Consider the following 23,185-nt stretch of genomic DNA (forward strand, 5'->3'; position numbering starts at 1 on the left):
GTGTGACGTAGTTCTTCCCATACCAATGTACAGGGCCTTATACAGTGGAGGACCAGGACGCGACGTACTTAAGCGGGTGAAGGCGATGCAGGTGCAGTCAAATGCAAAAACATTTTTCTTTAAGTTACACACGGAAACACTGCCAGTAAAGAAGTTCTTGGAAGGGAAGTTATTTTTACCTTTGGGTTCGCATTGCTTAATTTGTAAACAGCCAGAAACTATAGACCACGTTTTCCTACATTGTTGGGAAGGGGTCTTTTGGGATATTTTACAAAGGACTTTAAAAAAAGGAATTTCCATTAGACTCGCATGGTATTAGGTACTTGCCAGTAGAGAATGAGGATGGGGTGCCATCTGGCCTTATTATGCTAATGGTCCTCGATTTTATTTGGCGCTCGAGAATGGCAGGATACCATTGCGATCCTGACGCACGGCCAGCACGGATCTATTTTCGGGAAGGCATGAATAGATATATTGAAATTCAGAAACTTCCTCCTGACGCTCCCGAGTGGCTCGGAAGATTGAAGCCATCAGTGACCCTAAGAGAATTTTTAGCACGACGACGCCACAACCCACCTGGCTGATTGTTGTATTAATGATTGCTCATTGTCCCCTGTAAGTGGTTTTGTGTATTATGGTCCCTGCCGAACTCAGGCAATAAAGAGAAAAAGTCAGGATAGCCGAGCGGTCTGGTCGAGGTCGCAGTCCGGTATTCCGGGCGTGGGTTCGAATCCCACCTCTGACAGCTTTGGTGTCTCTTTTTTTTTTTACAAGAAAGTGCAACAAAAGGATCCCCTCACTCACGCTTTTGATTTCGCTTGTACTGTCAGGATGGCCGAGCGGTCCAAGGCGCTGCGTTCAGGTCGCAGTCCGGTATTCCGGGCGTGGGTTCCAATCCCACTTCTGACAGCGTTAGTGTCTCTTTTTTTACAAGTGCAACAAAAGGATCCCCTCACTCACGCTTTTGATTTCGCTTGTACTGTCAGGATGGCCGAGCGGATTCTGCTTCCGGCCACGCCAGTGAACGGATGCAGGATGCAGGGCTCCTTAGGAGCGGCTTCAGCGGCTATGTCAGGCCGCGGTAACAGGACTGCTGAACAGGATAATACTGATCAAGTTGTTTTGCCTGCACTGCCAACAGGTCGGTTTGTTTTGCATACGGTTTTTTTTTGCACGCCGATATCAGGGCCCGCCCGTACCGGGTGGAAGATTTCCGCGACGCGTTGGCACAGCATTCGCTGATCCCCGATGTGGTTGCGATGGGGGCGAATCGGATGAGCCACGACTGGGCTGTCACTCAAGGATTCTGAAGCGGAGACCAAGCTTGTTAGTGTAGGTGAGTTGTGTGTGAAAAACGGTCGCTGCTTAGTAATTGACCCGGCCGACCAGGACGTGCGACTGAAACTTCTCTGGCTGTCACACAACGTGCCAGACGAGGATGTTCGTGCTGCCTTTACGCCGTATGGAAAGGTGTTGGAAGTTACAAGGGAGCGCTGGCGTGTGAAAGGTATGGTGGAAAAGGGCTCAACTACCAGACTTGTCGCGCTTAAATTGAAAGCTGGCGTGAAGCTGGACGACCTGCCACATCAGTTGAACGTTAGCGGTGAGCTGGCGCTCGTTGTTGTGCCAGGCAGACCTCCCTTGTGCCTACGCTGTCGGAGTACGGGTCACATCCGCAAGGAGTGCCGGGTTCCTCGTTGCGGAACCTGTCGACGGTTCGGGCATGAAGACAGCCAGTGTGCACGAACCTACGCTAGCATTGCCGGATCTGGGACCAGCGAAGACTTGTCCGAGTTGATAATGGATGAGGTGGATGCGGAGGAGGCGGCTGACATTAGAGGACAGTCAACGAAACAGGACGCGCCCTCCATGACAGTTTTAACTAAGCATGAGGTGACGGTCTCAAGTGAAAAGAATAAAACTCTGCACGTCTTGCTCGTTCCATCGCAGGACCAACATGACCAGGAAAGCGCGTCAAAGGAAGCGTCAGAAGACGTAATCAAGTTTTCTGACTCTGAGGAGCATCTCAGTTCTGAGCCTCCTTGTACTGATGCCATGAAAGTTGGGCCGGCGACAGCGGCCTTAATTGCCGCGAAACGCCCACACGAGGAAAGCTTTGAGGAGACTCAGCTGCCAGGCGGCGTTTGTGATGAGCCACCGCCGAAAACTGGGGGCATCCCAAGATCAACCTTGAGACCGCAGCCGAACTTCTCGGCCGACACGCGGCAGGCGGGAAACCGCCTCCGTAATTTTTGTGGTGTCCTGAACGTTTTGTGGGTCGGCTGCCTACCGACCAGCGTCAGGAACATTCTGCAACCAAGCCGGGCGTGTGTGAAAAAAAAAAAAAAATGAAAGACGGTGCTTGGACTTCGTTTGAATGCAGCCCGGCGTTCTGCTCGGAGGACAATACATGCACACACATGCTGCTGTTCTTCAGCAGCCGAGGCCACGCAACCATGAAGGTAGGCACCATGCGGGTACGGGCGTCTCTTTCATACACGTGACTCTCAAGCTTAATTCGGCGTTACACGTAGCTACTTTGAATGTCAGAGGGCTGGGAGCGAGAAGGCGACAATGCCAGCTCAGTCGCCTCCTTGTGGATAATGATATAGATATAGCAGTTGTGCAAGAGTCAAAGATTGAGAGCCAAGAAAGCCCTGACCGTATGGTGGCTTCTTTTCAAACAAACTTTTATGTGGGTGTATGCCATTCTGTTGGTGTATCGGGTGGATGCCTTTTATTTATACGTAACACGCTGAGAGTAAGTGTAGAGTTCGTTTTTGCCTATCCAAGTGGTCGGCTTTTGGTTACTGATTTTACCTACTGTAATTTATGCTGGCGTGTTGTGTGTGTGTATGCTCCCAATTCAGAATGCGAACGTGAATTGTTTTTTGAGTCTATTGAATTGTGGTTGAAGGTCGACAAAATCTTGCTTGTACTTGGCGATTACAACTGTGTGTGCGCAGCTGTGGACCGAGCGGCGAAGTGTAAACCTCGAAGAGACAGAAGCTCCGAGCTGTTGAATGCACTTGTACATGAATACGGCCTTGAGGATGTTGGTAGTGTGTTCTCCACTGGAAACCAGCCAGAGTTCACGCACTTTCAGCGAGATAGCCATGCTAGACTGGACAGGGTGTATGCCTCGGTTGATCTTGTTTCCCTATGTACTGCATATGAGTCAAACCTGTGTCTTTCAGTGATCATTGTCTCGTGAGTGCAGTGTTCGGTAGGCAAGGAAAGAAATCGCGCTTTAACTGGTACCTATGGAAACTGAATGCCAAACTTGTCGCCGATGAAGAGTTCCTTACGGAAGTTAAGGCCGAGTTTGAAAATCGTCTGGTTATGCGACCTGTAAGTTTTGCAGCGGAATGGGACAGCTTCAAAGAGTGGGTCAAATTGAAATCCATAGAAAAGAGCAGTAAGGTGCGGCATAAAGAGAAAGAAAAAGAACTGAATGAACAACTCGAGTTTTTTTTTTTAGCATGGAAAGTACTGTGCCAGGGCATTTCGCCACTAAAATACGAGAGATTAAAAGTGAGCTGGACACAATCGATAGCGAAAGATACACAGCGGCTGTCATACGTGCAAGGGCTGAAAAACTTTGGGCTGGAGAAGTGCCGACAAAACGAGCGCTAGCAGACGAGAAAAGATACGCCTGCCAGAAAGAAATAAGGAGTATAAGGTATGCCGGCCATATCACTGAAGATGCTAAAGATATTCAGCGTGCGGTAGCAGAGCACTTTGAAGAACTGCTTAGCACTAAGCTTGAGACTGTAGGCGGCTTCCAAACAGATTTTCTAAGGCTGATGACTGCACTGGATGACGAAAGTAAAACGAGCCTAGAAACACCGATAACGTTGCAGGAGATAGAATCTGCAATAGATGACCTGACACCTGGAAAAGCCCCTGGGCCGGATGGTCTAAGCGCTACCTTCTTTAAAACTTTTCAGCAGTATGCGGCTCAGTTTATGCTCGATGTAATCACTGAAGCTTACGAACGTAATGCTGTTCCATTGTCTTTCTCTACATCGCACATTGTGCTAATACTCAAGACAGATGATCCGGAGAAACGACTGTTGGTGGGGTCGTATCGACCGATTAGCCTCACCAATGTTGACTACAAAGTGTACATGAAGGTTTTAGCAAAAAGACTGCAAAGCGTAATAAAAAAAATTGGTTGGGCCTCATCAAACGTGCGGCATCAAGGGTCGATCCATTGCCACGAATATACATGTCGCAAGAACCGTATTAGAATGTGTTGATGCACTCGGTGGTCAGATAGCCACGATGCAATTAAATTTGGCGAAAGCCTTTGACCGTGTTTCTTACGAAATTCTTTGTTCCATTTTGGAGCATTCTAACCTTGGTGAAGTCATAGCGGAGGGTGTTAAAATGGCTTATGCGAACTGCACGACCCGTATTATAGTGAATGGTGAACTGACTGACAGCATCGCGGTGCGGTCATCGGTAAGGCAGGGCTGCCAGCTCTCACCCCTGCTTTTTGCATTGTATTTAGAGCCACTTTGCTTGTCTATCATTGACAGCGATCGTATTTTAGGATTCAAGCTGCAATCAGCGCACGTGAAAATGCTAGCATACGCTGATGACATTGCAGTCTTTTGTGCAACCAGGAAGAGCATCTGTGAAGTCACGGGTGTCGTCCAAACATTTTATGATCAAACCGGATGTAAGATCAATTGGGAGAAAAGCTCTGGGTTTTGGCACGGTGATTGGGACGTGGCACCTGATTTCTTCTGTAAGCTGCGATGGTCTGCCCTCCCTACGCGATATCTAGGCGTGCCTTTAGATTGTTATCGAGATCCCAACGTGCACTGGATGGAAGAAACATCCAGAGCGAAAGAAAAAGCGGATGGCTGGCAAGGAAGGCAACTCTAAATGTTGTCACGCGCTTCTATTTGCAACGTTTTTCTTTTTTCGAGGCTGTGGTACCTCATCAATGTGTTGTGTGTCTCACGAAGCTCAATTCAGAAAATGCACCGTGTTTTTGCTGTTTTTATTTGGGCATCCACATGGGAAAAAACCACCAGGACGAATTTGTTTATTTCTGTTAAAAAGGGCGGGCTTGGCCTTGCCCATTTGTTCTTGCGTCAAATGGTTTCGCGATTTATATTCCTGCGTGATCAAAAAGATACCTTTCTAAGAACTGTGATGCAAGTGCGGTTACAGAGGCTGCTCCCTGAATGGATTGTGTCATGTGAAAACATGCCTGGTACTGTGACGGGCTACCTGCGCGAGGTTGTTTTTTCGTGCAAGTTGCTTGAAGTGCGGTTCTTTTTTGATTACCTTTATAATGTTTCCAGAAAAAAACTATATAATGATCTCATTGACGTGATGCTGCCGGTGCCTTTTTACCGGGCATTACACTGTGGACGCCCAGGGCAGGACGTTTTGAAAAGAGTCAAGAAGATGCCCGTGAGGCCATCTGCTAAAACGTTCCTTTTCAAATTTCACTCTAATACGCTCCCTGTTAAAACCTATTTGAATGATAAAGGTATCTTCGTCCCATGGACAACAAATTGCCTGTTGTGCAAAAAAACGGAAACAATTGAGCACGTTTTCTTAGTGTTGGGATGCTGTCTTTCTATGGGACGTCCTCCAAAGGACAATTAAAAAGGAACTTCCACTAACTCCTTACGGTATAACATTCCTACCAGTGCAGAACGATGATGCACCTTATGATTTAATTATGCATTTTGGCCTCCATAGTTTGTGGAAAACACGAATGCAGGTGCGTCATGCAGATATAGATACACGATCTGCGCGTGAAAAGTTCATTGAAAGTGCGGGGTATATACGCGAAACGTTCAAGACGCAGCAGGATCCACCACAATGGCACTGTCTGTTTGATGAGTTGGTGCACTTGAAAAGATTTTAGCCACGTACGCGTTAGCTGGAGTGTAGTTGACGTGTTTTATCATGTGTATTTTTGTTTTGTGTTTCACGGCAATAAAGAAGAAAAAAAAAAAGTCAGGATTGCCCAGCGGTCCAAGGCGCTGCGTTCAGGTCGCAGTCCGGTATTCCGGGCGTGGGTTCGAATCTCACTTCTGACAGAGTTAGTGTCTTTTTTTTTACAAGAAAGTGCAACAAAAGGATCCCCTCACTCACGCTTTCGATTAGGTTTGTACTGTCAGGATGGCCGAGCGGTCCAAGGCGATGCGTTCAGGTCGCAGTCCGGTATTCCGGGCGTGGTTTCGAATCCCACTTCTGAGAGAGTTAGTGTCTCTTTTTTTTAGAAGAAAGTTCAACAAAAGGGTCCCCTTACTCGCGTTTTTGATCTGCGTTGTACTGTCAGGATGGCCGAGTGGTGGAGTGCACTTCCGGCTTCGCTAGCGAGCGGACGTGTGTGAAATGGGCTCCGTCGGAGCGGCTTCAGCGGCCCAGTAGGGCCGCGGTAACAGATCTTTTGCCGCTGTTTCTTCAACAGGGGGTGAATACCAGGTAGTTTTACCGAGTTTGTCTACAGGGCGTTTTGTTGTGAACACAGTTTTCGCCATCGGAGCCTACAGGATGAGCCATGTGTGGGCGGTTACTTTCAAGGATGAAGACGCCGTGAAAAAAATTATCAGTTCTGGTGAGCTGGTGGTGAAAAAGTGTCGGTGTCTTGTCATCGACCCATCTAACCAGGATGTACGCATGAAAGTGCACTGGCTTTTACACAGTGTTCCGGAAGAAGACGTGAAGCTCGCATTTGCAGCATATGGCAAGGTCACCGACGTCGCTCGCGAGCGGTGGCGCGTGCAGGGCATGGTGGACAAAGGGTCGACTACACGGCATGTGACCCTGAATCTGAAGCCGGGAGTTAAGCTCGACGACATCCCCCACCAGGTGAGCGTCGCCGGTGAGCTGGCCCTTGTGGTCGTGCCAGGGAGAGCTCCGCTCTGCGTACGCTGCCGCGGCACCGGCCCGTGAACGCTCAGGACGCATCCGCCTTGTTCATGGACGAGACGGATATGGAAGAGACTTATTCCGCTGCGACTGAGACAGCTGCGGGTGAGAGGAAGACTGTCCTGGTGATGCCGCAGCAGGAGAAAACCGTGGTTGAGGCGGATGTCACCACACGTGAACCAGCGCCTCACCAGGACGTCGGGCCCAAGTCGGAGGGCGAGGCGAAATCTTCAGTCGATACTGAGGCTCCTTGCATTCCTCCAGATTCTGAGGGCATGGACATTATTCCCTGTGCGGCTACCTTGGTGGCCGGAAAGCGCCCCCACGACGCTGTTGACAGAAGGACGCTTCAACAGGACCACCACCCAAAACACCAGGTTTGAGGCGGTCTACCCTGAAGCCGCGGCCGGACATTTCGGTCGATACAAGCTAGGCGGGGAAACCGCCTCCATAGTTTTCTGTGCAAAGTGTCATTTTGGCTAAGGGTATTGGGGTGTGGCGCGAGGGCAGACACCATTTTATAAGTTTTTTCTTTTCGATATGGCGATCACAATAAGTGAAGCCAAGTGCAGCAACTATTAACGTGAGAGGCCTTGGAGGAAGAAGGCGACATTGTCAGCTTAGTCGCCTTCTTCTAGATAACGATCTACATGTAGTCGCCGTGCAAGAATCGAAAATTGAGAGTGAAGTTGCTACAGACCAAATATGTCCGCTTTCCGTACTCATTTTGATGCATGTGTCTGTCATGTAGGTGCCTCTGGTGGTTGTGTACTTTTTCTTCGCAATAATCTTGGTATTATGGTACAGTCGATTTTCTCGTGTCAAAGCGGCCGTCTCCTTGTCGTTGATTTTTTGCACTGCGGCCTTGATTTCCGAGTTATTTGTGTGTATGCACCAAACGCAGAGACTGAGCGACAATTAGTTTTTGAAGGATTGGAGTCATACCTAAACAGTGACAGGGTGTTAATCCTACTGGGTGATTTCAATTGCGTTTGCCAAGCTTCAGATCGCGCCAAAAAGTCATTTGTACGTGATAAACGTGCTGATGTTTTGAATGAAATCGTCCATGGCCATGATTTAGAAGATATTGGAAGTTTATTTACTAATGGCACTTACACGCAGTATACCCATTTTCAGGGCAACAGCCATGCTCGATTAGACAGATTGTATGTCGCATCTGAACTTGTACCACTTTACACCTTGTACGAAGTTAGACCTGTGGCTTTCAGTGATCAGGCCTTAGTGATTGCAACCTTTGGAAGAAAACAAAGCAAAAATCGGCTTAATTGGCATTTATGGAAACTTAATAATAAGTTGTTGGAGGACGAGAGTTTTTTTAACGAAACAGATTAAGAATTAAATATATGACTTACAGCGAAACCGTCGAGCCTCGATGCAAAATTGGAGGATTTTAAGCAGGGGGTAAAAATGAGAGCGATTGAAAAAAGCACGACATTAAGATACGCAGAGAAGCAAAAAGAAGCAGAGCTTCGTAAACAGCTCGAATTTCTGACGTGTATAGAAAACGCCCAACCAGGCGCATGCTGTAATGAGATCAGGGGTGTCAAAGCCCAACTTGAAAAAATGGACGTAGATAAGTATAGTGCGGCAGTTATTCGGGCGCGGACGGAACAGCTGTGGGCAAGGGAAACACCAACAAAGCGTGCGTTATCAGACGAAAAACGATACGCGTGTCGAAAGGAAATACGAGAAATAAGAACTAGCACAGGTATTTCAGCGGACAGTAGCGTAATCAAGAACGCAATCTGTGATCATTTCGCAGATATGCTTTGTCAGTCGCGAAAAACTGAACGGGGCTTCTATGGTAAATTCCTTCCACTTATGTCGAAACTTGAGGAAGAAGTTAAAACACGGCTTGAGCGGCCGATTTCCGTGAAAGAAATTGAGGATGCAATAGATGCCCTGCCAGCAGGTAAAACCCTTGCCCCTGACGGACTGGGTGCAGCTTTCTGCAAAGTGTTCAAACCTGCTATAGCCCAGGCTCTGCTGAAGGTTGTTGACCAAAAGCTATGAGAAAAAACGTGTTCCGCTGTCTTTCACAACATCCCACATAGTGCTTACTCCTAAAACCGATGACCCTGATAAGCGCCTTTTGTGGTGGGTCTTACGCCCGATAAGCCTCACCAATGTCGACTACAAAATTTTCATGAAGGTACTAGCGAAAAGATTGCAGGGTCTTATAACAACGCTCGTAGGCACAAACCAAACATGCGGCATAAAAGGGCGAAGTATCGCCACTAACATACACGTGGCACGATCCATACTAGAATGCTGTCACTCATTTGATGACCGAGTGGCGATGATACAACTAGACCTGGCAAAAGCCTTTGACCGCGTTTCTCACGATGTTCTGTTTGCCGTATTAGATGATGAAAATGTCGGCCGAGTAATAATAGAGGGCGTTAGAACGGCATACGAAAACTGTACCACACGGATTGTTGTGAATCGAGAACTCACTGAAAGCCTCCAAGTGCGATCTTCTGTGAGGCAGGGTTGTCCACTGTCACCATTGCTATTCGCAGCCTACCTTGAACCGCTTTGCTTGGCCATCCGGAATAACGAATGCATAACGGGCTTCACGCTACAATCAGTGCATGTGAAAATCTTGGCTTATGCCGACGACATCGCTGTCTTTTGTGCAAATAGAGAAAGTATTTGCGAGGTGACGAATGTAGTACAGAAATTTTGCAGCTGCACAGGTGCCCAGATAAACTGGGAAAAAAGCTGCGGTTTCTGGCATGGTAGCTGGGAGGTCACACCCGAACGCTATTCTCGGATGCGCTGGTCAACCACTCCAGCATTGTATCTAGGAGTACCCCTTGATTCTTACCGGGACCCACATCCGTACTGGCATAACCAAATATCGAGGGCCAAGGAAAAAGTGATGCGTGGCAAAGAAGGCAGTTATCCATGTTCTCGCGTGCCACTATATGTAATCTTTTCCTTACTGCTAAAGTGTGGTACGTGATGAATGTGCTGAGTGCTTCGAGGACAAACATACAAAAACTTCACCGTGTTTTTGCCGTTTTCATTTGGGCGTCGACCTGGGAAAGGACGAGCCGAACATATTTTTTTCTCTCCGTACAAAAAGGAGGGCTTGGTTCGGCACATTTACTTTTGCGGCAAGTTGTCTCACGTTTCATGTACAGTCGAGCGCGATTTGAAGGTTATCGCGCGAGCGTCGACCAGCCTAGCACTCCAGGCACCTGGCGGCCAAATTTGGAACAAGAAAAATCATGATTTCGCACTATTCTCTCCCTCGTTCGCTGTTCGATACAGCAACCATCACCCCCCCCCCCCCCCCCCCCCCGCGACAAACTCACCGCCCTTTCTCTCTATTCTAAGCTTTCTATTTGGTGCGATAAAATGTCCAATTTCAGATAATACCGAAGAATACGTCGTGCGCACAACGATCATTGCCTGTTCGCAGAACCAAAAGTAAAAAAAAAAAAGGAACTGATGTCCCAGCAGGGAGTGACGGCTGCTAAAGGAACAGCAAAAAGAGTGAGTGAAGCTGGCTTGATACCCCCCTCGACTCGGCAGAGAATTCTGGGCCATGGCGCTGTTCATGTTCCCGGTCGACGCTCGCGCGATAACCTTCAAATCGCGCTCGACTGTACCTTCGTGACCAAAACGATGTCTTCCTCAGAACAGTAATCCAAGTTCGGCTTGGTCGACTCCTTCCTAATTTTCTTGTCAATTCGTGTCTCAATGTAGGTGGTACAGTAAGAGGGTACTTGCGAGAAGTGGTGCTCGCGTGCAGATTGCTGCATGTGCGCTTTCCCATGGAGTATTTGTGCAATGTTAAGCGGAAAAAATTTATGTGGACCTAGTGGACGCAATGCTTCCTGTACCGATATACCGTTTGTCGCACAGTCCAGGCCCAGGAGATGATGTACTCAAGAGAGTTAAGAAGATGCCAATATCAACACCAGTCAAATAATGTTTCTTTAAACTCCTCACTAGCACATTATCAGTCAAAACATGGATGCACGCTAAAGGACTTTTCGTCCCTTAGTCAACAAACTGTTTCTTGTGTAACAGACCTGAGACGATAAAACCCGTGTTTTTGAACTGTTGGGATGCCATTTTTTTTCTGGGATGTGCTTCAGAGAACTTTAAAAAAAGAGCGACCTCTAGATGCATATGGCATCCGATATTTACCTTTTCCTAATACAGGGGAGTTTCCCTTTGACACAATAAGGCTCCTGGGCCTCCACAGCTTGTGGAAAACCAGAATGCAGTTTAACAGTGCAGATATATAAGTCAATCCTGTACGAGAACATTTCATACACAGTGGTGTGCGGTTCAAGGAAGTGCATATGACACTCCTCGAGCAGCCACAATGGATCCATGTGCTTGACAGTTTGGTAAAACTGAAAACGTTTTAACCTGCCGTGTCACGCGAAAGTGTTCTGGCACGTTTTATTGTTCATCGTCTTGTTTTGAATGTCCAAGTCGGCAATAAAGAAAAAAAAAAGGATGGCCGAGCGGTCCAAAGCGCTACGTTCAGGTCGCAGTCCGGTATTCCGAGCGTGGGCTCGAATCCCACTTCTAACAGTTATTTTCTATTTTTTTAGAAGAAAGTACAACAAAAGGGTCCACTTACGCACGTTTTTGATTCGCCTTGTACTGTCTGGATGGCCGAGAGGATTCCACTTCCGGCCACCGAGCGTGACGGACGTGTTTATCATGGGCTCCCAAGGAGCGTATTCAGCGGCCCAGCTGGGCCGTGGTATCAGGAGTACGGAAAGGCCTGCCAAGGATTATGAACTGGTTCTATCGCATCTGCCTACAGGTTCGAATGTTTTGCATAGTTTTTTTTTTTTTTTTTTTTTGCACGGCGACATAAAAGCCAGGCCGTACCGGGTGGAGCACTTTCGAGACTTCCTCGCTTGTCATTCACTGCTGCCGGAAGTGGTTGCCCTCGGGGCATATCAAATGAATTATGTGTGGGTGGTGACGTTTAAAGGTGAAGAGGCGAAGCTTTTGAAGTGAAGGAGCACCGATGCGTGGTCATTGACCCCTGTAACCAAGGCATCAGGTTAAAACTTTTCTGGCTACTTCACGGCGTGCACGACGATGATGTGCGAGCGGCGTTGGCGGCTTTTGGAAAAGTTACTGAACTATCAAGAGACAAGTGGAAAGTGCAAGGGTGTGTCGACAAGGCTTCAACGACTCGAACGGCCACGCGGAAGATAAAAGTGGGCGTTACCATTGAGGACCTGCAGCTTCGGGTCGCCGAGGACGTCGCACTCGTCCACGTCCCAGGCAGAGTCCCGCTTTGCCTCCGGTGCCACGAGAAAGGTCATATACGTCGTGAGTGTCGTGTGCCGCGCTGCGGGCTTGTCGTCGCTACGGCCATGACGAGTCCCAGTGTGTGCGCACGTATGCCAACGTTGCAGGCCCCGTGCCGAGTGAAGTGGCAGGCGAGCACTTGATGGATGCAGTGGACGCCGAGGAAGCTAGCAGTGGAATCACTGAGGATGCAGAACAGAAAGAACAATCCTCTTAGAAGACCCCTGTCCTTAAAGAACACTGTGAATCTGATTTGATATTTCCGTTGTCGAATGTTGCTGGGACCGAGACACCCACGAAAGAAAACGGCAATGCCAGTGCTGGAAGCCCAGCTTCGACTACGCAGCACAGTGAGGAACAGGGAGACACTGAAGCTGAGATGCCAGCTGCTTTTACCTTGCCTGTCAAGCGTGTGCACGAAGACAGTGCCAGCGAGGGATCAACGCAAGGAGGAGCGGAAAACGGACAGCCTCCACTGAAGGCGGCCCTCCTTCGCCGGTCGGCCTTCAAGCAAAGGCCAAACGTGCCTCCAGACCGGAGAACTGTGTCACCTGTGCCTCCGCCATAGCGGGGGTACCCTTTTCGGTCGAGACACTACAAGCCCGGTCCATGATCGGGAGCAGCGCCTGGAACGAGGGACGGACTCGTCAAAACGGAAGAATGGTCATCCCGTGCAACAGATCAACCGCAATGCTGTCTTTCTGCAAGAGAGATGTGAGTGATATTTTTCGCGATTTACAATTTCTTGAGATGGCGACCAATTTATCCACTAGCTTGCGCGTAACCACGCTAAATGTGAGGGGGCTGTCAACGCGTCGGAGACAACAGCAGCTGAACCGCCTTCTGCTGGAAAATGAAATTGATGTGCTAGCAGTTCAAGAGAGCAAAATGGAAAGCAACAACAAACAGATAAAATGGCTGAAATATATCGTTCTAGATATAGTGTTTGCGTTTGTCATGCTGTTGGAAGATCGGGGGGATGTGTCATTTTCATCCGAGATTGCATAGAGTGCGTACAGTCTGTGTTCTCGTGTGAGAGTGGACGGCTATTGATAAGTGATTTCAGTTTTTCTGGATTGGACTGGAGAGTGATCAGCGTTTATGCGCCGACTAGAACGTTTGAGCGCGAAGAGTTTTTTTCAATATATGAAATCCTTCCTAATACATGAGAGGCGTGTTCTCCTGCTTGGAGACTTCAACTGTGTCTGTAGACCGGAAGATAGAACAACAGACCGTGTCCTTCGTGACAAGAGTGCAGAGCTACTTAATGACATTGTTAATGAGGCAGAGCTTGAAGATGCTGGCTGTATACTGACGCATGAAGGCCAAGCAAAGTTCACGCACTTTCAAGGTAGCTGTCATGCAAGGTTGGACCGAATATGTGTTCCCATTGATTGTGTGCCCTTGTGCTTGGAAAACACTTCCCATGAGCTTTAGTGACCACTCCCTCGTAATGATTAGAAATTTAAGGCAACAAAGTTCAATTGGGATCTATGGAAATTTAATGAAAAACTGCTGCTGGATGAAGAGTTTATTAATAAAGTGAAATAATATATTACGCATATGTTACAAAATGACTAATTTTATACAAGCATGGGAGGAGTTTCAGCGCGACATAAAGATAGCTGCTATTGACCGAGCATGCACTCCTCGACGTAACGAAAAAGAACAAGAAAAAGAGCTTCGTAGCACACTTGAATACATGCTTAGCATGGAGAGCGTTAAGCCTGGCTTGTTCGCCCAAGATATAAAAGAGATAAAAACCAAACTTGAGGTGATATACGAAGAGAAGTATAGCGGTGCGGTGATAAGGGCACGCAGCGAAAAGTGGTGGCTCGGAGAGACGCCCACAAAAAGGGCACTTAGTGATGAAAAAAGGTGCGCAGTGTCAAAAGAGATGAAAGAAATCTGCTATCAGAACGTAGTTACCTCGGGAACAAAAAACGATTGAACGGGCGTTTGTAGAATTTTACAGGGAATTGTTTAGCCTGAAAACACCGGACATTGAACGCTTCAGAAAAGACTTTCTGTCGCTGATGCCAAGAGTGGAAGACGAAGTTGCGCAGACACTTGAAGCAAGTATTACTTCCGGGGAAATTGAGGCCGTTATCGGGGAATTAAATTCCAATAAGTCACCCGGACCAGATGGTCTTGGTGCTGCCATATACAAGGCCTTTCCAACTGAAATGGCTGTTTTACTGGAAAGAGTTATTAGTGAATGCTACGAAAAGAACGTACCTCCTCCGTCTTTTCGAATATCACACGTTGTACTAATCCCGAAAACAGATGACCCAGTTAAGCTTCAGTCTGTAGCGTCTTACCGTCCTATAAGTCTAACGAATGTTGACTATAAAATTTACATGAAAGTATTAGAGCGACGAATCCAATGTGCAATTACTTCGCTTGTAGGCCCACATCAGACATTGCGGCATAAAAGGAAGGGCCATTTTTGCTAATATACACGCAGCAAAGAGTGTTCTCGAATGTTGTGACGCGATGCAAGAGCAGGTAGCCATGATGCAATTAGACTTACACAAAGCATTTGATAAAGGGGTACATGAAATTTTGTTCTCTGTTTTAGGGTATGTCAATGCTGGTTCCGTGATTACAAATGGCGTGAAAATGGTTTACGAGTGCTGTTCAGCGAGACTGGTCGTGAATAAGCATTTAACCGATTGTATACCTGTTCAGTCGTCAGTAAGGCAGGGCTGTCCTCTGTCTCCCCTTTTGTTTGCGCTTTATCTGGAGCCTTTCGGTTTAAGATTGCTTACAAGGCCAAACATACGTGGTTATAGATTTTTTCAAAGTGAAGTTCTGGTTTTGGAATACGCCGACGATATTGCGTTTTTTGGACGGAACATGAGAGCTTGCAAGAAGTTGTAAAAGAAGCCATTGTCTTTTGCAATGCAAGTGGAAGTGAAATTAGTTGGGCAAAGTGTTTAGGATTTTGGCATGGAAACTGGCAATACGCGCCTGAACTGTTCTCCAGTATGCAATGGACAATAACGCCAGGTAATTACCTTGGCGTGCCACTAAAGCATTACCGTGAAAGCAAGGAATGTTGGGCCGGTGAAGTTGAGCAAGTGAAAACCCACGCAAAGAAATGGGGAGGGCATAACTTTTCTATGTTCGCAAGAGCTACCGTTTGCAATATGTTCTAGTTGCAAAAATTTTTTACATCCTGCAAGTGTTATCTATGTCAAGAATTTCTGTTCAAAAACTGCATAGGGTATTTGCCACGTTTGTGTGGGCTTCAACATGGGAGCGTACCAGTCGATGCAATCTGTTTCATACGGTGCATAACGGTGGACTGGGCTTGTCACATTTATACTTAAATCAGATTGTAACCAGGTTCTTCTTTTTTTGCGCGAACAAAGCGATTTTTTTTTTTTAGAACTGTAATCCAAGTGCGATTGCATGATTCCCTGCCGAAATATGTAGTTTCGTCTATGTCTACAGGGCCAATGGCTCTAAGCGCTTTTCTTCGCGAAGTTGTCGCGTCTTTCCAAAAAGTGAAGGCGAGATTTTCAAAATATTGTATGTGTACTGTTACGCGAAAACGGCTTTACAAAGATTTATTGCAAACCTTTTTACCTGTCCCTCTTTATCGCGCTGCATATGTTTTGGTTTCGGAGCGGGACGTGTTGAAAAGAGTGAAAAGAATGCCCATCAGATCGTCCGCTAAATCTTTTTTTCAACTGCATACCGACACTCTTCCGGTGAAGCCATGGCTGGAAAGCAAATGTCTTTTTGTGCCTTGGTCTGCTGACTGTTTAATTTGCAAAAAGCTGGAAACCTTAGAGCATATTTTCCTTGATTGTCACGATGCGGTTTTTTTGTGGGACGTGCTACAGCGTACTATTCAAAAGGACTTACCAATAACGCCGTTTGGCATACGCTGCCTACCATGCGCCCAGCCAGGAGAAGTGCCCAGTGATTTATTAATGGTCTTGTGTATGCACAGCTTATGGAGAACGCGGATGGATGTTCGCCATGAGCATGTTGTCGTACACCCAGCCCATCAGTATTTTGTTGAAAGTGTAATGTACACGCGTGATGTTTTCGGGGGGCAATCTGAACCCCCGGAATGGCTGCCAGTCTTGGATAAGCTCACGTCACTTAATCGATTCTACCACAAGAATCCTGTCAGAGTAGTGACTTGTGTTTTTAATTCCATGCGACTGCTCATCGTTCTTTGTAATTGCCAAGTCGGTAATAAAGAAAAAAAAAAGTCAGGATGGCCGAGCGGTTCAAGGCGCTGCGTTCAGGTCGCAGTCCAGTATTCTGGGCCTGGGTTCGAATCCTACTCACGATTTTGATTCGCGTTGTACTGCCAGGGTGGCCGAGCGATCATTCTACTTCCGGCTTCCGAGCACGACGGACGTGTATCATGAGCTCTATTGGAGCGGTTTCAGCGGGCCTTGCGGACCGGGGTACCAGGAAAGAAGTTTATTTATTTATTTATTTATTTATTCATATACCCTCAGGGCCCGAAGGCATTAAAGAGGGGAGTGGGAAAGATACATTGGTACAGGGTACAGTGCAGCATAAAACAACATAGAAGAAACAATAACACGGCGAAAAGTGATAAAAAAAAAAAAGAGGATTGGCGCAAAAAAAAAAGAAAAAAAAAAAAAAAGCGGAAAAGCAGTTGAGGCAAAAAAAACATTTCCGACAGTCAACAATGTCACCGAAAACGAACAAAAACAATTGACTACCATCTATAAATATAGATTACATACGGCAGTCTTAAAAGAATTTGGGTCCGTAATATCAGCAATGTGCCTAGGAAGGTGGTTCCAACTGACAGAAGTGTTTGGAACAAAAGAATAAGAGGCGTGTTTAGTACGACATGACGGAACACCTACTTTGTGAAGATGATCAATGCGACCTGAAACATATGTGGGGGTAGTTAGTAGCTGGCTCTTAAGGACAGGATTGTGGTAATAGATTTTGTGAAATAGGAATAAGCGAGAAATTTTTCTGCGTAGTGAAAGCGGTGGTAATGATAATGTTGTTTTCATAACGGTAACACTGGAGTTACGGTGATAGTTGGAAAGTATAAAACGTGACGCGCGGTTTTGAACAGATTCGATTTCAGATTCTAGAGATGCAAGGCCAGGGTCCCAGACAGAGGCTGCATATTCCAATTTAGGACGAACAAGGGTTTTATAAAGAAGCAATTTTATTGAACTAGAAGAAAGGTTAAAGTTTCGGCGCAGGTACCCCAACATGCGGTTAGCATTGTTAGTAATAGATTCTACATGCAGATTCCAAGAAAGATTGGAAGTTATGTGCACACCAAGGTATTTATACGAAGACACAGTTTCAAGAGGAGTATTATTGAGGTTGTAATTAGCTACTTCATTGTTACGACGAGAAATACGCATATGTTTGCACTTGTTAATGTTAAGCTCCATTTGCCATAATTTACACCACTCTGAAACTTGGTTAATATCAGACTGAAGAACAGAAATGTCAGAGTCACTGTTAATTTCACGGTAAATAACACAATCATCAGCAAAGAGACACACAGAAGAAGCAATGCTGTTAGGCAAATCATTAATATAAATGAGAAAAAGTAGGGGCCCAAGTACGGAGCCCTGGGGAACGCCTGAGCCCACTGGAGAGGAACGAGAGTTCGATTTATTTGCTGTCACGTATTGAGAACGGTTAGTGAGAAAAGACTGAAGCCACGAAACGATGTTAGGGTCGAGTTTGAGGTTACTTAATTTGAAAAGTAGTAATTGGTGAGAAACTTTATCGAAAGCTTTGGAGAAATCGAGGAATATACAGTCTGCTATGGAACCCCGGTCAAGAATGAAATGAAGGTCTTGTGAAAAGCATAGAAGCTGAGTCTCGCATGAGAATGTTTTACGAAACCCGTGTTGGGAACGACTGAAGAAAGAATTCGATTCAAGAAAATTGGCGAGATGAGAGCAGATGACATGTTCCATGATCTTACATGGGATGCTAGTAAGTGAAATGGGTCGGTAGTTATTAGGAGAATGTTTGTCCCCAGACTTGTGCAGGGGAACCACCTTGCCCACCTTCCAGTCGCTAGGAACACAGCTACACTCAAGAGATTGTTTAAACAGTTCGGCAAAAATAATGGCACTATACACTTTAGTATTTTTCAAAAATTTTGAGTTAATGTTGTCCACTCCGCATGATGATGACATCTTCAGTTGTTCAATTATTTTTTCTACGCCCACAGGATCCATTATAACGGGGTCCATAACAAAGAAGTCACGCGGTGGGTAATGAGGAATTTCGGTAATTAAATTGTTCGTAAAAGAAGCAGTAAACACATCATTAAGAACATCAGCACACATTTCACTAGGAATTAATTGTTCATCTGTAGTTTTCAGATTGATTGTAGATGGGTCAGTTTTCTTAACCACGTTCCAAAATTGTTTTGGGTTATTTATTAGCATCGATGGAAGAGTATGACTAAAAAATGACTCCTTAGCTTGTTTTAGTGCCGATTTATATGCAGACGCAGCAGAATAGTAAGCGTCCCATCGGGGCATAGAATTAGACACTTTGGCGGAGCGAAACAGACGTTTCTTTTTGTTTGATAGCCGTTTTAGTGAAGAATTATACCAGGGCGAACAGTTGTTAGTTAATATTTTTCGCAGCGGAACGTAAGAATTAGTCAGGGAGGATATTTTATCCTTATAAAGGGTCCAGTTAATTTCAATTGGGCGGTCATGAAAAGAGGGCAAGTATTCATCGATAAAAGCAGCGAGTTCACGATTAATTGCATCAAAGTTTGCCTTTTGGTAGTCACGGATATATTTAGAAGTGTTATATCGGTGTGGTATCGCGACATTTACTGAAAAATGGAGAATGTAATGATCACTTAAACCTGGCAAACAAGATATTGGAGCAACGATATCAGGCGACGTGGTGAGAACAAGGTCTAACAAGTTTGACGAAGAAGATGTAACACGGGTAGGCTGGGTAACAAGTTGGGAGAAATTAAAGTCGGCACACATGCGCAAAAAAACCATCGCACTCTGTAGAAAAAGGATCAACATAAGAACGTTCATTGGACCAAAATACAGTTGGAAAATTGAAGTCACCTACCAAAACAGTAGGAACGTTTGGAAAACGAACGGTAATGGCGCAAATAGCATCATGAAGTTCTTCAACAAACGTGGCACTGTACGAGGGAGGGCGATAGCAAACTCCCAAGATCAGTTTTTTAAAGCGCGTGCGCAGTTCAACCCAGACAAGTTCTAAACTGGTGACGACATGAACAGGAGAAGAAAAAAGTGTGTCGGCAACAGCTATCAAAACGCCACCACCATTTCTGTCACCCCTATCACACCGATAAGTGGTAAAATGTTTATTGCAATGAAAGATTTCAGAGCTATCAACTTTTGCTGAAAGCCACGTTTCAGTAAGGCAAACAATATCAGCATCGCATGCATCGATAGTCGCGCATAGCTCATCACGTTTAGGCACGACACTTCTAATATTTGTGTAAAGGAACGATAATGAACGCTCAGACACCGAGGAGCGCCCACTACCCCTCACGCATCGTTATTGTACAGTAGTTTCCGGTGAAAAGCTTGTAGTACTGCGAACTTCAGAAACGCTGTCATTAAGCTGGTCGTAACAGTAACACTTGCCGTTCATGTAAAGCTTATTATAGCGCAGTTTGAATTTAGACTTTTGAGCGATACCAAATTCTACGAGTTTTTTCCGTGCCTGCCGAGTCATGAAAGAATAATCTTCGCTTACCTTAATGTCTTTATCTTTCAGTTTAGAACTTGAAGAGAGAATTTTTTGCCTAGTTTTAAAAGATGAGAACTTCACAATAACCGGCCTGCTTTTATCCTCAGAAAAAGTACCAAGTCTATGAGCCCGTTCAATTGATAGCTCCGATGGTGTCAAGTTCAAGGCGGATGAAAGTACATTCAGAAGCTTTACTTCAGTGTCATCCCAGGACTCAGAATCGCTGTCAGAAAGGCCAAAAAAACAGAAGATTATCACGGCGCTGCCTATCTTCGAGCTCTGCCTGACTAGCCCTCAGTTTCAAATTTTCGCAAGCTAGGTTATCAGCAAAACTTTGCAGTCGTTGACATTCCTTCTGCAAAGATTCACTAGCGGCAGCTTTGCCTTCGACTACAGTTAGCCTTCTGTCAATATCTGATAGATGATTCTGAATAGCCTCCTGGCTCTTCTTGATTTCATTTACAGTACTGATTAAGTCAACTTGGTCTTTCTCCATTTTGGCGGTTCGAGTATTCATATCTTGTAGCAATGAAAACAGATCACTTAACTGTTTCTGCTGTGTATCGTCATTAGCTCCTGGTTCTTGGGAACGCGTATTGCGTCCGGGTCCTGGGTTTTCTTCCACGTCACCAGACAGCAAAAGCAACTCTTTAACAACCATCACACACTCGCGTAGCAAAGACAAAAGTATTCCCGGGCGTGGGAACAGCAACAAACAGGCATTGTCCGATTTACTAGCGTATAGACAAGAGTCGTTACTGACCTGGGCAAAAAAACGGACAAAATTGAAGAGCCGCATCACGTAGCTGCTCCCACGCCCACTGAACAGTTCCGGAGCACGCCAGCAGTTCTTATCGACGACGGGTGTTGATGGCATAGTCGATCCGGACGCCTTGATCCACGGAGAGGTTATCCAGCAGGGTTGCCAGTGTTGGTCGTCAAAATTTTCATCGTGAAGGCCGACGAAACGCACAGGCGCGTCACTGCAATTCCACGCATCCGAAGTACACTGGGCGCCAAGCTGTAGATAGGAAGTAACCTGGGCAAAAAAACGGACAAAATTGAAGAGCCGCATCACGTAGCTGCTCCCACGCCCACTGAACAGTTCCGGAGCACGCCAGCAGTTCTTATCGACGACGGGTGTTGATGGCATAGTCGATCCGGACGCCTTGATCCACGGAGAGGTTATCCAGCAGGGTTGCCAGTGTTGGTCGTCAAAATTTTCATCGTGAAGGCCGACGAAACGCACAGGCGCGTCACTGCAATTCCACGCATCCGAAGTACACTGGGCGCCAAGCTGTAGATAGGAAGTAACCTGGGCAAAAAAACGGACAAAATTGAAGAGCCGCATCACGTAGCTGCTCCCACGCCCACTCAAGATTATGTCGTCAAGATTATGTCCCACTCAAGATTATGTCCCACTCAAGATTATGTCCCACGCCCACTCAAGATTAGCCAAGATTATGTCGTCCTTCTGCCCCCACTGCCAACTGGGCATGTCGTTGAAAATACTGTTTTTCTGCACGCTGACGTGAAAGCGCGTCTATACTGCGCCGAAGATTTCCGAGAGCCACTTTTTCAACGAGTACCGCCCACCGAAGTTCTTGCGCTCGGCGCATATCAAATGAACCATGTGTGGGCAGTGACGTGCAAAAGTGCCGAAGGTGTTAAGAAGCTTTTAGCGAAGCCGGAATTAACCGTTAAGAAGAAAAAGGGCATGATTATTGACCCAAATAAACAGGACGTACGGCTAAAACTGCACTGGTTGCTCTTCCACGTACGTGAGGAAGACGTACGTGAGGCACTTGCACCGTATAGGCGGGTTATTGAAGTCGAAATGGACGAATGTCGTGTTGATGGTTATAGCCAGCAGAACCCCATGACACGCACAGCCGTTCTTAGGATGAAGGCTGGTGTTACTCTGGATGACATACCCCACCAGATAGATCCGTGTTGGTACAGAGCTGGCTGTTGTTGTTGTGCCAGGCCGGGCACCGCGATGCCTCCGGTGCCAACAACTTGGGCACATAGGGTCATGCCCCAAAGTGCGAACTGTGTAAGCGTTTCGGGCATGCAGCGGACCGTTGTACAAGGACCTATGCTGCAGTTGCCACTACAGCGCTCACTGAAAAGTCGGAGTTGACTATGGACGAGGTGGAGGCGGAAGAAAGTCTCGCCTCTGTGACAGCTGTTGACAATTCTTCAACAAGTCGTGCCGACAGCGTCGGAGAAGCCTCGAAGGAAGCCACGGTGCCAGTGCCTACTCCTGTTGAAGATACGCTAGAGGCGGCGAAGACGGACGGGCAAAACGCAAGCTGTGCCCAGGACGCTGACGGACGAGAGGTATTGCAGTCGAGTGCTAACAGCTTGGAAGCGGGCAACGACGAAGCTTCCATGGATTGCACGGGTCATAACGAGGGCGGCTCAGCGGGGAAGTGAACACGCGAAGCAGTCGATTCGGAGACGAGTGGCACTGGTCAAGAACCGCCCCCAAAACGCCATTTGTTAGAAGACCAAAACTTGGGGTGAGGCCTAATGTCGTCGAAGGCGTGAAGAGGGCGGACAACCCGCCTACCTGACAGTGAGTTTCGTGGACAGGCTGTAACCACGGACCAAGGGAATGCTGCCGGCTGACACTGCGGGAACAAGGACTGGTGAGCGCCTCATAGCCACTTTCTCTGAACTTCAGAATGACGCTACAAACAGGGATACGTTTTGCCTCTATAAACGTTCGTGGCCTCGCCTGGCGTAGGCAGTATCAGCTAAGCAGGCTTTTCGAGGACTATGCTGTCGATATTATTGCAGTGCAAGTGACAAAGGTGGACAGTGAAGAAGGCACGGACCGCATGGTACTGCCTTTCCGTTCGTTGTTCAATTCGTGTGTGTCGCATTCTGTAGCTCTGTCCGGTGGTTGTGCGCTCTTTATTAGAAGGGCGTTGGGTGTTGTTGAAAGTTCAGTAACCAGTAGTGCCTCTGGGTGGTTTGTGGCGTGCGATTTTTCTTTCTCGAGTGCGGAGTGGCGGGTGATCTCTTTGTACGCGCCGAATCAAGTGAGTGAGCGGACAATTTTTTTTAAAGAAATAGGTGGGTTGCTTGATTGCAACAAGCGGTTTGTTTTGCTCGGCGACTTAACTGTGTTTGTAGAGAAGAAGATCGCAACGGTAGTATAAGGCGAGGTGACCAAAGCGCTATCTTACTGAGCGAACTTGTCTCA

General features: G+C 46.8%; 2 non-coding genes and 1 pseudogene across 2 annotated transcripts; all 3 read left to right on the forward strand.

Annotated features, from left to right (window-relative positions):
* The first annotated feature begins 825 nt into the window (after positions 1–825).
* On the forward strand, positions 826–909 carry TRNAL-CAG (transfer RNA leucine (anticodon CAG)). The gene has a single exon. It is a non-coding gene; the product is annotated as a tRNA-Leu (tRNA).
* Positions 910–5,987: 5,078 nt separating this feature from the next.
* On the forward strand, positions 5,988–6,071 carry TRNAL-CAG (transfer RNA leucine (anticodon CAG)). Its single transcript has one exon. It is a non-coding gene; the product is annotated as a tRNA-Leu (tRNA).
* A 10,544-nt stretch (positions 6,072–16,615) lies between these two features.
* LOC146203076 (uncharacterized) lies at positions 16,616–22,669 on the forward strand (annotated as a pseudogene).
* The last annotated feature ends 516 nt before the right edge of the window (positions 22,670–23,185 follow it).

This window comes from Amblyomma maculatum, chromosome 1 (assembly GCF_055883805.1).
Source record: "Amblyomma maculatum isolate TAMU_Amacu chromosome 1, ASM5588380v1, whole genome shotgun sequence".
NCBI lineage: Eukaryota > Metazoa > Arthropoda > Arachnida > Ixodida > Ixodidae > Amblyomma > Amblyomma maculatum.